Below are 13,131 nucleotides of genomic sequence, written 5' to 3'. Positions count from 1 at the left end.
TAAGTGTACCCATATCTTCTATTTGAAAAGAATGCTTTGTGGGCAAGCGAAAGACATATTCAGGAACTTGAAAAACAATAAGCCCTCTGTGTGTCAAATTCTTAGTGTTGTATTCTGGGAACAGGAATCCATGGCTGAAGTAGAAGCCACAAGCACGGATTAGAATGTGGTGTGACAAGCACTGCGGTACTGCATCCACCCACCACAGGGATGCTCAAGGTCAGAGGCCACAGGAGGATGCTGAGAGCACTAACATTCAGATCTGGCTGGGTAGACCTCACTGTTTATAGTTCTGATCTCTGTGTTATTTGCCAACTGAAAAGAATAAAGATATATCCAATCCAAGGGCAATATTCAGAAGTACAGAGAAGTCTGTATATGCCCTACCTCTTCTCTCTCCATTCTTCTCTGAGCTCCAGGAAGTACCCACTCCTGGATTATTCTCTGAAACACACATTTTCCTGCTTCTTTTCGCTGCTTCAGCTTGGACCCCAGAACCTCCGTGGCCCTTTACCTTGGATCAGTTTTGCACTTCCTTTTCCAAGGCTGCTTTTCCTTGTGTAGAACCTCCTGCCTCCACCTCTTCCTCCTTTGCTCAAGGCTGGAAAGACACCCACCCAATCCTAGAATAGTATCTTGTACCATACCCTTGCAACTTTGCGTCAAAGTTCAGCTTTTCATACAAGACTGAGTAAAGGTATTGTACATTCTCTTGAGAACAAGGGTCTCCATAACAAGAAGGTCACCCCCACCCAGCCCTCGCTGGGACCAAGAATAGCTGGGCAGTGGGTGGGAAAGTATTCTAAATGCTGGCAGTCACCTGTGGGACAGCACAGGAAGAGGGAGTGTGCAAGGACAGAACATACAGCAGTCATGGCCCTTGATCTGTTCTCAGCTCCAGCTCAGCTGACAACCAGTATTGCACTGATCTATTATTCTTTTCTAAACTTCTCTAAAAGTTGAAGGACCCTATCACCCTGGAATCATTCTTAGGGAGGCAAAATGTGAGCCAGTGGCCATGAAAGATCCCAGGCTCTAATGGGTTCCTGGTTTTCTAAGGTTGCTACAGACTGAAAGCCCCTACCTCCAGTTATAGTCAGTGTCAAGGAATAATTTTCACAACATAAACATGGCTCTTGGTACGGGAAAAAAAAAAAGAGTAAGCAGAATTCAAAACTTTATTTAATTTATTAAGAAAGGAGCAGTAAGATGGTCAAGCTGATTCAAAAACAATTAAGGAACAAGTGTTTATGTATTCCATAGAGAAAGGCACTTAGCCGGTATGAGAATAAGACTGCTAGTCAGCATGCAAAACTGACTCATGTACCATGGGACAGTAAACAGTAAGAACAGGGGTTATCTTTTCTACAGGACAGAAACCACTCCTGTTTGCAGCACCATACTCATTTGCCTAGCAGTTGGGCACAATCATTTTCTTTGTTATCCATTTCCTGAACTGTTAAATCATGTACCCTGATGAGTTATAATCATCCTAATCAATAGTAAATGGTCCATCAGACTAAGGCATGGCCCTGCCCAAACCCCACCTTCCAAAGGATCAGATAGTTCCAGGCAGGCACCTCCCAGAAAGACAGGAAAAGGACCTGCTAAGCCTGCTTTGTTCCATCTCCAATTTTTGAGTAATTTTTTTCTAATTCCAGAAGGATGGCCTTGGGAATATTTTTTTTTCTTCATCAGCAACAACAGCAAATGTTTATTGGATGTTGCACTGTGTACATATTCCACTGTGCTGAAGAAATAAGGAAGGGTGAGGCAAGGACCTACCTTCCGGGGACTGACCGGCTGTGACATTATAAAGAAGGGTTAGCCAGGAGAAGGGCACAACAGATAATAGATATCATTCAAGTTCTGGGGAGAGAAGGCCTTTTCTGGCCCAGGAGGGTGTGAAGGCTTCTTGTGGAAGCTCCCTGATGCCTGTGGGTCTAGCTGCATTCACTTTCCCTCTGTCTGCTCGTATGGGTGTGGGCTCCCTGGGCATGTTCTGCAGGGAATGGAGCCAGATCTCTCCCTTCATTCCTGTCGTCCTTCCTTCCTCACGCCTGGCCTGCCACCTCTGCTGACATTTCACCTGTCATATTGGGAGCTGCATCTAGGCCGTGATCAAATGCTATATTCTATGGCAGTGTAGTGGGTGTACCTCAGAAAACGGTACTGCTGCTAGCAGCCTTGGGATCAAGCCTGTTTGTGCTCCTATGCAGAGACAAAGCCTAAGGACATAGAGGGAGGAGGAGAGCCAGTCTGTGAGCCACATCCTGGAGATGAAGAAGATGGACAGATGCAGGATAAGCTCGATGGACAGACTAGAGGAGACAAGTGTCACAACCTTGGCTACTTTGAATGTGTAATTACCGACACTCCAAGCAACCTGTTATTACAGGCTCTTAGCTGTGCCAGGGCAAGGCCTGGGCAGCCGAAGCGCTTAAAGGCCTCAGTGTTGACAGCAGTCACACCTCTGTAAAGGGTTCTGGGTTGTAAGCAGAAAGAATAGAAAAGAGAGCAAACCATACTCTGTTTTCCTTTGGTTTTGGTTTTGGTTTAAGTCCTATAAAGAGGGAGCTACTTGCCTTGGCATAACCAGCTTTGTTCTCTGTAACTGAATAGTAGCCTGGGCCCAAGTGGAAGTGAGGACATGGGCATTCTCCTCTGTGAGACAGACGTCAGAAGCATTTGCCCCAGGTTTGTGGCTTCTTGCAAGATTGGCAGAGCAAAAGGCTGAGACAAGCCTGCACTGCCCCTGGCCTTCCCAGAGGCTCCCTGGACAGTGCTGGTTGTTGCTGTGTGATGGCATAAAGAGCAGGCTTTGTGGGCAGAGGGACTAGTTGGTGCCTCTCTCCTGCCTAGGTGTTGTGCAGTCGTAGAAAGTAATTCTTTTTTTTTTTTCCTGCCCATGGGCACCTTGGGCTGTCTTATGACTCAATCTGATATGTCAAGGATGCTTTCCAGTGTTGGACACAGTGTAGCTGATCATAGAAAGATCAGAGCTTCCTCCCACCTGCCCATTTTAAGGAGCATGGCTGCTACACGGAGGGGATGTTGCCATCATGCGCTTTGCTATGATGGGAAGGCCATCCGTCTCTGGTGACTTGTCCCTTGCCTCTGTCACTGGCTTAGCATGATCTTGAGCAGGGTACTCAATTTCTGTGTCTCGGTTTTCTCCTTTGTAAAACTGGGAATCAAGGAGCTTATTTCAGATGTCTGGGAAAGTACAAAGTGAGATCATCCGTGTTGATTACTCAGCATATATTGCCTACCCTCAGTACGACCAGTTGAGTCTAGTTACAGAAAATCGCTCCCTCTGCCAACTCCCTAGTGCCACAGGAAGGAAGCAGTGGAGAGCAGTTGTGGAAGAGATGAGTTTTCTCTAAAAGAATCCAGAATTCTGCCTGCAGATGCATCCATTCACTAATTCCCTATGGTTTACAAAGAGCTGCAGTTCCAGTGAGCCTTGGTTTGAGTTCATGGCCACCCTAGGTGGGAACAAGGGTGAGGGGTATGTCTTGCCTTGTACTCACTTCCTTGGGAAGATATAATAATTCACCAATAAATGGGGTGTTTTGGAACTGTGAATTGATTTCCCTAGATCAGGTGGCAGAAACCCAAAATGAAGGACAACCTTGCTCCCCACTCCCTCCAGGCTCTGGGGAAGGAGACTTCCTGGCCTCTGTTGCCTTCCAGTGGCTTTGGCAACCCTTGTCTTGGGACAGCACCACTCCAATCTCTGTGTCCTTTGTGAAAGCTTCTTTCCTGCGCCATGAGGCCACAAATCTTCCTTTCCTTCCCCTTAGAAGGATAAGTTATTAGATTTTGAGCCTACCCAAAATTCAGGATCATCTCATCTGGAAATACGTACTTTAATAGCCTCTACAAGACCCTCCAAGATTTCCAAATAAGGTAACTTAAAGAAAAAAGATTTGCTTATTTATTTGAAAGGCACAATGTCAGAAAGGAGAGATGGAAAGAGAAGAGAGTGAGAGTGAGAGCAAGGGAGAGAGAGATTTTCCATTCATTGATTGATTCCCCAGACTGGCTTTGATTCCCAAAGCCAGAAACCAAGAGTTCTTCCGGATTCTCCATATGGTTCAGGGGCCCAAGGCCTTGAGGCACACTCTGCTGCTTTCCCAGGCCATAAGCAGAGAGCTGGACTGGAAGTGAAGCAGCTGGGACTTGGACTGGTGCCCAAATGGGATGCTGCCACTACAATTAGAAGCTTATCCCTCTAAGCTTCAGCACGGACTTCATAAAGTCAGATTTGCAGATATGGATATTAAAAATTGGATATGTCTTGTTGAAGAGTGCAATGGACCCACTACCGACATTTTACATGATGAAGATGGGGGCTCGGAGGGTTCTCTGCCTTTTCTGAGGTTGTGTGGCTTAGTGACACAGCTGTGCTAGAGTCCCAGGCTTCCTGATATCTTGTCTGTGCTGTGTCCATCACTGCAAACACCCCTCGGTCAGTGCTAAGAGGGACGTGTCCTTTGCACCCCTGTAGTAGGTGAGCATCTGGCACTCCTGCTTTAGGATTTCTAACCTTTCTCCTCTCTGCTTGTGACGACGGCCTGCTGCGTCAGTACATCCTTCTTGGGGACCTGCTTCTTGTCAGTTCCTTGTCATTGGGACTAACCTGTTCCCCACAGAGGCCCTTGATCTCAGGCAGATCTAGAAAACCCCAGGTCTATTCCAGTGGAGGGAACTTGGACCCAGGAGTTGTAACTTCTGTGACAAAGTAATACTAATTGGGCAGCAGAGCCTTCAGGCACCTTGCATCATCTCCATGCGTAGGCAGTCACCTAGTGTCCACATCAGGGGCTGGCCCTGGTCAGGTAAGCATCATAGACCACATATCATTGGGCCAGAAGAGTGCACCTCGATACCTTGGAGACCTTTCCAGGAGTCCAGAGGCAAAGCTGTGAGTTCTCCATACAGCTGACCTCGATCGTGACCTTATCATGGGACTACCTTTCCAACTTTAGAATAATGCACTCCTGGAGCCCAGCTCTGTGGCATAGTGGTTAAGCTGCTGCCTACAGTACCTCCATCCCGTATGGACGCCAGTTCAGATCTTAGATGCTCCAGTTCTGATCTGGTTCCACATTAGTGCACTTGGGAAAGCAATGAAGAATGGCTCAAATGCCCCTGCCACCCACATGGGAGACCCAGAAAAACTCCTGAATCCTGTCTCCTGCCTTGGGTGTGGCTCAGCCCCAGCTATTGTATCCCTTTGTGGAGTGACTCACCAGATGGAAGACCTTGCTCTGTCTCTCCTTCTTTTTCTCTTTAACTGTGCCTGCTGTTCAAATAAATAAGGTTAAAAAGAAAAAAAACAGAAAAGCCAAGAAAAGAAAAATATACTTGCTACTTACTTCATGGGCTATAGGATCCAGCTAGTTTGTGTAAAAATTTTTAAAAGTAAGTGCAGATGAATTGTTTTGGTACCCTCTCAGTCTACCCAGTCCCCTGCAAGCTGAACCTGGGTCCCCCTGAGAAACCAAGTTTCCTTCTGCAGGTTCTGCACCTGTCCCCTCTGCCCAGAAGTCAGAGGAGGTCCCCACCTGTCCTACGGGAGAGGGTCCTCTCTAGAGGTAGAATTGTGAGCCAAGAGGGTGGCTGGAGGGCTCCCCACTCATACTGCCTTGGACACCCTGAGCCCCTCTGGGGTTGGGGTGGGGCTTCCACGTGTCCCAAGGTTGTTTTGACAGGCTTCACAAGTAGACTTCCATTGTAACTAATGTGTAAGGCATCCAAATCTCTAGGTTGCATTCAGTCCTCATTAGAGCGGAAGCCTGTTGTCCCAGGGCACTGAGGAGCTGTGCTACATTATTTATTGTTTGTGTTTTTTTCCCCTAAAACTGGGCAGTTCAGGTTCAAATGGCAGATAAAATTGCTACCCATCTCCTCCCACCCTGTCATTTTCCAGCACACACGTGCTCACTGCACACTATATGTTAAGTGTTACATTGCTTGAGTGTCCAGAGTCCTGAGTGATACACTGAAAGCTGATTTGCGCTTTGGCAACGTGGAGGGTGGGGAGTGGATCTCTGCCACATCCTTTCTCAGCAAGGTTCCCCAGCTCTGGTTTCCATCTTCTGCATCCTGCTCTTTTCTCCCTCTGGGACCTCAGAAAGCCCCTGCCTTTAGGTGTCAGGAAGTTCCTATCTCTTCATGCTCATGGCCTTCTACCCTGCCTTCCATCTGGACCCTGTCTAGGCTAAGCACCTAAACCCTTCTCCCAGAGCATCTCAGAACTGGCTGTGAAAATGGTAACTTGGTCTGCCACCCACGAATGCCAAGTGTTTCTAATAGAACAAAACAACTGATTTAAACACCTCCACCCCCGCCATCCCTTGGAGAGTGGTGTCTCATTTTATTGAGATCATTTATCATGGCATAGATGTTCTTATGCAATTACTGCATATACTTGTATATGCTGAATCTAAAAGACCCTGTTTTCATAACTTTGATTCGCTTCTAGAAAGACAGATGTTAGCTGAAATGCTTGTCTTATGCTGAAAAATTGCGCTTGATAAAATGCATCATATTCTGACTCAGATGAAAAAGAAGCAGTTTGTGTGGGCAGGACATGGAACTCATTTTTGCTCTGTAATACTAGACCTCCTCTTGTCATTTGTGGAAATAGCAATCTGCTTATGAATGCCACATGACTCAAATTCTGAAGTTGGAGCAGAGTTTTTACAATTCATGCTTTTCTGGAGTTCATACCCCTAGGATATGTAAACTAGAGATAGAATAGAGTTGATACGCTGTTTCTTGGTAATGAATTAGTCAAAGAAATGAATGTTTTGAATGGGACCAGGGAGAGGAGGGGTGATTTTTTCATCTCCAAAAGTCCCCTGATTTTCTGAGCCAGAGGTCAGCTGACCATGTCCCCTCTGGGATCAAATCTAGGAGCCCCTGTTGGTTTACGACCAGTTCATTATACTTTTGTGCAGCAATGATGGAATGAGAAGCAGAGAATGTACAGTCTTACATCGTTGATCTGAATTTAAAATCCTCATTTCTAGAGACTGAGAAAGGTGGGAATTTGGGGGGAAGGAAGAGTTTGGAGACTAGGCATGCAAACACGGATGCATAACAGTGGAGGTAACTGAAGTTCATAGCAGTGTGTGGGAGCTGGCAACTCCAACTGCAAAGAAAAGGTAGGAAAATGAAAAGGCTCATTGCCTGGTCTAATCAGTTTACATTGTGTATGTGTTGAAAAATAGTGCTACATCCTATAAAAATGCATACTTCATGCATGTCAATTCAAAATTTACAAAAAGGGCACATGCGGCTAGCAAAGCCTGAAATGTTTGCTTTTCATAGCTAATCCATGCTCTAAGCTGTTGGACACGTCTGTGCTGTTTAGCATCCACGGGCAAACTTCTTGGCAGTTTTAGTCCCCGAATTGTTTAACTTGAAAGGATTGGAAAGGCTACCATGTTTGATGTCTTAACCAACCAAATAAAATCCAAACAAACTAAACTGAAAGAGATACTCTAGGGCACAAAAAATACACAGTCAGATATCACTTAATTGGAAGATTGTATTTGTTCCAGTTTTTTTTTTTTTTTAGATTGCTTTACTGTCAGATGATCTCTTATTTTGCGCTCCTCCCTTTAAAAAGGAAGCAGAGCCATTAAAAACAGCGAGAATGCATTAGTAGCAATTCTCCCAATGTTTAGTAAATGCTGGTGATTCATATGGAACACCTTATGCGTAACCAAACAAGCCTGGGAGATGGTGATCGCTGTGGCTCATTTTGCAATCCAGAAAGTGCTGTAGAGAGAGGAGAAGCAACTCTTCCATGCCACACACTTGGACACACCTGCAGCATGACCCACCATTATTCATAAGGTGTGTTAGAATGTATTTGTAGAGATGAGAGTATGTCCAGATTTCCCCAAATCAGAGCATTTTGGAGACAAAACGATGGTTCTCACTAGCCAAGTATCTCTCATCTCATCAGGAGTAACTGGCATGTGTGCAACGTTTTGAAGTTGAAGAAGCACATTCTTACAGATTTTCTTATTTCATAACTATACCCCAAGCCAAGGAGGTAGGTGAGCCTTTCTCTCTTGGTGGAAGAATGAAGGGGACACAGTTGTCATCCAGTCCAAGCCAACACTGGGTCACACCCATTTCTGAAGAGCCACGTGGCCTAGCTTCGTTGATTTGATTGAATCCCAAAAGACACTGAGCTATCAGCAGCAGCAGCAGAAGAACTAGACAAAACAGGGCAACCAGTCCAAGTTAAATCTGAGCCTCTACCTGGGATGGGCACACCCAAGGGCTCCAGAGGCCCCAGGGTGGCTGGTTCCTAGTGATAGCCATGCGCTCCCATACCTACCCCACATGTACAGAATGCAACATTGTATTGGCACAAGGGCCTTCAAACTGGAGAATCTTATCAAAAATTGCTGTGTTCCAGCCCTCAGTAGGTCTGGAATAGGGCCCAAGATTTCCTAACAGATTCTGAGGGTGGTTATGCTGTTGCCTGTGACCATAACTATGAGACCCGGGAATAAAACCAGAGGTGTTATGGTTACTGCCCTCAACAGAGATGATACTTGGTGAGTGAATGGATGGACGGACAAATGAACTAGGGGCAATGAATAAACAATCACTACATGACAGTATAGAAAGAACTAGAATATAAATAGATGTGTGTCTTCATTTGTCTTTGTTGCTGTAACAGAACCCTAGACTGGATAATTTACTGTGAATGGAAATGTATTGGCTCACAATTACAGGCTGCAAAGCCCAATTCAGAGAAGTTGCCATCTGATGAGGCCCTTCTTGCTGTGTCATCACACGGTGGGAAGCGTCTCAATGGAGAGAGAGTGCAAGATGGGCTCAAAGGCACTTTTATAACAGAACCACTCTTGAGATAATGACCCTCCTCCTGCAGTAATGACATTCATCCATTCATGGGAGCAGAGTCCTCCTAGGAGACCTCATCCCCTCTTAAGGTCTCAGTGCTGTGGCAGTGGGAATTAGGTTTCTAACATATGAATTTCAAGGATTCGAGCCGTGGCAATATGGGAACTAGGAGGCCAGAAGTCTGGCTGGGTACAGAAAGCTTTGCAGAGGAAGTGGCCCTAGAAATCTCAATGGTATTGCCAGGTGCAAAGTGGAGACATGAGGGGTGAAAAAGTTGAGAGCTCATAATGAGTCAGGGCTTCCCCATTCACAGATCTGCTTGGTGTGAATGGGGAATTTGTGGGCAAGAGACAGGAGGCAGGAAATGGTATGAGAGAAAAACAGGGAATCAAACAGCAATGATCATTAAAGGCTCCAATGGCAAGTGGAAGAGCTGGCAGTGGGAGGATTTTAATGTACCGAATGATGGGGCTGGAGTGGTAGCCTAGAAGGCTAATCCTCTGCCAATGGCACTATACGGATGCCAGTTCAAGTTCTGGCTGTTCCACTTCTAATCCAGCTCCCTGCTTATATCCTGGGAAAGCAGCAGAAGATGGCCATTCCTTGGGCTCTTGCACCCATGTGGGAGACCCAGAAGAAGCCCTGGTTTCAGATTGACTTAACTCTGGCCAGTATGGTCATTTGGGGAGTAAACCAGCAAAGGGAAGACCTCTCTATGTATGTTTCATTCTCTCTAAAATCTGCCTTTCAAATATGTATATATTTGATTTATTTTTAAAATGTATGTATATATAGGGCCTGGCATGGTGGCCTAGCAGCTAAACTCCTCGCCTTGAATGCGCCAGGATCCCTATGGGTGCCAGTTCTAATCCAGGCAGCCCCGCTTCCCACCCAGCTCCCTGCTTGTGGCCTGGGAAAGCAGTTAAGGATGGCCCAAAGACTTGGGACACTGCACCTGTGTGGGAGACCTGAAAGAAGCTCCTGACTCTTGGCTACGGATTGACATAGCACCGGCTGTTGCGGTCACTTGCGAAGTGAATCATCGGCTGGAAGAGCTTCCTTTCTATCTCTCCTACTTTCTGTATATCTGACTTTGCAATAAAAAAAATAATAAATCTAAGAAAAGTATATGTAAAATACATGTGTATGTAATACATATAACTATGTCTATTTAAAATATATACATATATTTTTTTGAAACAGCAGAATGTCGTGATTAGAGGGCTTTGGTAAAAGATGCTGGAACCCAATGCAGACACTATAAACTGGAATGAGACATCACCATGAAAGGGGATGGAACCACCAGGAGCACTGGGAGGCAAAGGAGGGGAGAAAAACTGATCCTAGGTGCATTTGGCTTGGAATCCCTGCTGGCCCTGTTTGAGGCTATTTGGGAGGAAAACAAAAGCTATTGCGTATCTCAGGAAAGCAGGGTGTGTCTGGATTCTGCTTTGCTCCGTGACTGTGGGCAAGGCACGCCGCTGTGGCTTCCCCTTCTGTGTCCCCAGGATTTCGTGGGACAGCATAAGTAAAACGCCACCAAGCATATTGTAAAGTCCTCCACACCATGAGTAATTTTATTGGTTTCTTTTAATTAGCACCCTCTGCCTTCCCAGGAAAGGTGATGGTTGAATATTTCTTTTTCATCTCTGGTCTCTGTAATTAGCTTGTTTTCTTCAAGGAAGGGAACAGGGAGTGTGCCTCTGGTACACAAAGGCAAGTGCTTGTCCTCGCCGACTGTCTTTGCCGCTTTCTGTTGTGCCCAAGTAATTTCACGGCTCATGCACTCGGAACTCCATCAGGAAAGTTGGGCCCCTCTATCAAGCAGATGATCGTCCCTGCTGGGTGTTCAATGGCAAAATCACAGATCTGTTAATTAACACTACGTGGGATTCCGGCTCTGACTCCTCAAGCTCACCCTGCCTTGCTTGGAGTGGGAGGTGCTGTCTCCGTCCTCTTCTGGGCCCTGGGGACACAAGTACCATGGCTCACCCCTTTTGTCCTTGCTCTGTCCTGGGCTCAGCAGCCAGGAGAACCACAGGCAGTGTGTCTCCTCCACCAGGACTTGTCTGCACATCCTTGCTCTATTACCTCCTCATTCCAGTATCCCCTTTGCCTACTTTCCAGAAATATTCCCTGAGTTCTCCCAACTGCAATAAAAGGTGGTAGGCGGTGGGGGGCTGTGTGTTGATTGAAAATGCCTCAGTTTGACTTTAAATATATCCCTGGGCTCCAGCAGGATGCTGACCCTGGACCATGGCTCGCAGTACTTGGCTAGTGCAGATGTGCCAAATTCTACCCCTAGGGACCTTCTTACAGATGCCTTCACAAGTCAGACCTGCAAGCTTTGTCTTTTGGTACCACTTTTGCTATTTCCCTTAAATCTGTAAACCTTAAGCATTTTCATTTTTGTTTATTTGTTTTAAAACGAAGTCGGTGAGTGGTTGAACTTGTCCAGCCATGCGCTCTAGCCTGGCTCCTTATCACCAGAGACTTACAGTGCCAAAGAGTTGAGGTCACCTGTTCCTGCAAAAGCAGACCCCTTACCCAGACCTACTGACCATAAATTTGGTTTTGACTCTAAGGAACTTTAAAAAATGAAGGGACTGGCGCTGTGGCATGGATGTTAAGCTGCTACCTCCAATCCTAATCGGAGCACAGGGTTCGTGTGCTGGGTGCTGTGCTTCCAATACAACTGCCTGCCAGTGGGCCTGGGAAAGCAGCGGATTTGGGCTTGAGTGTTTGAGCCCCTGTCACCCACATGGGACACGTGAATGCAATTTGGGCTGCTAGCTTAGATTAGCCTTGTCCATATGGGCATTGAGGGGAGGAGATAGAAGATCTTTCTGTTTCTCTCCTTTCTCTGCAAATCTGCCTTTCAAATAGATTAATAAATCATTTACGAAAATACCATCAGGAAAATGAGCTAGACACAGAAGAACCGATGCTGTATGTTTTGCTTATTTGGAGTATCTGAATAGTCAGTTAGTAACCGGGGATTGGGGTTGTTGAATGGGGAGTTAGCATCTAATGTGGGTTAAGTTTCAGATGGGAAAGATGAACAACTTCTATAGATGGATGATGGTGGTGAATGCACTTAATGCCATTGAACTCTATAATTTAAAAAAAATAGTTAAACTGGTAAATTGTCTGTTATGTATAAATACAATTTTTAAAGGAGAGAGAAGGAACCACCATGAAAATAGTTTTAAAGGACAAACTAAACATTTGGAGGAAAACAAAGATATAAAAATAACTCCAAAAAGCTCGATGTATTGATTCAAAGTCATTTTCTTAACACTAGGCTATAAAAATGAGTAGTCTGTAACTCCCATTGTTCTCAAAAATCATTGTGTTTGATATATTCCATTTACAAGCATAACTCACACCACTCAGACATTCATTTGGTGCATGGATGGCGCTTGTTCTGGAGGCAGAGTGCTCAGCCCTGGGTAAAAATTCAGTGTAAACTCACCAAGCAAGCTGAATTCCAAATGCTCAGGGGCCTCCTTACAAAGAACTCAGCAAGCTGCTGAGTCCAGGGATCTGGTATCTCTTGGTTTGATGAGTGAGTTCATTTTTGATGACTAGGAGATGGCAGATCCAGTTTGTCAGCCTGGCTGTTGGTGCCGGCAATGAGTGGGCGAGTTATGGAGAGAATTCTTATCTTCATGAGCCTATCTCCCAGGGCTCCGATGCCCTGGTTGGCCTCTACAGAGGTAATGGATTTCAGCCTATAAGAGGTCTTGCTTCTGGTATACCCCTCCCATTCCTATGTCTCCAGAAAGAGCTTGAGTGAATCATACTCATTATCCCACAAGAGGTGATCCTACAGGGTAGGTGTTCCAGCCCTCGCTACCCCCACCCCAAGTTGTTCCTGGAGCTTAAGGTCCTTACAATGATCAGACAAGTTAGGTATTAAGTCCTTAGGGTAGTGTCTTATTCAGCAAATGAACTCGTGCTGAATAAATGCCATTGTTATGAGGTCAGACCCCAAGGATGAGAGTGAAGGAGAGCAGTGTAAACTCTGACCAAAGTCTGGATATTTCATGTCAGCTTTATTCAAATATAAATTGTCCAGCAGCCTGCTCTGATGTGCCCGAGGCTTAGAAGAGAGGCCAGTTCAGAAGCAACGTGATCATCTTGCTTTGTGTTTCTGCCTTTGCATCGTAAGCCCAAGAGATTTGCAGCAGCATGAGTTGGTTGACAACACAATTCGTGCTGTTTATT

General features: G+C 45.7%; 1 protein-coding gene across 1 annotated transcript in view; it reads left to right on the top strand.

The window, feature by feature from the left end:
• Window positions 1-13,131, top strand: part of TMEM178B (transmembrane protein 178B) — a 312,133-nt gene that overhangs the window by 252,963 nt on the left and 46,039 nt on the right. The window lies entirely within an intron of this gene.

The sequence above is a fragment of the Ochotona curzoniae genome, unplaced genomic scaffold (genome assembly GCF_017591425.1).
Source record: "Ochotona curzoniae isolate NIBS_2020 unplaced genomic scaffold, NIBS_Ocur_1.0 scaffold_2476, whole genome shotgun sequence".
Lineage (NCBI taxonomy): Eukaryota > Metazoa > Chordata > Mammalia > Lagomorpha > Ochotonidae > Ochotona > Ochotona curzoniae.
This window is presented reverse-complemented; position numbering and strand designations above follow the sequence as displayed.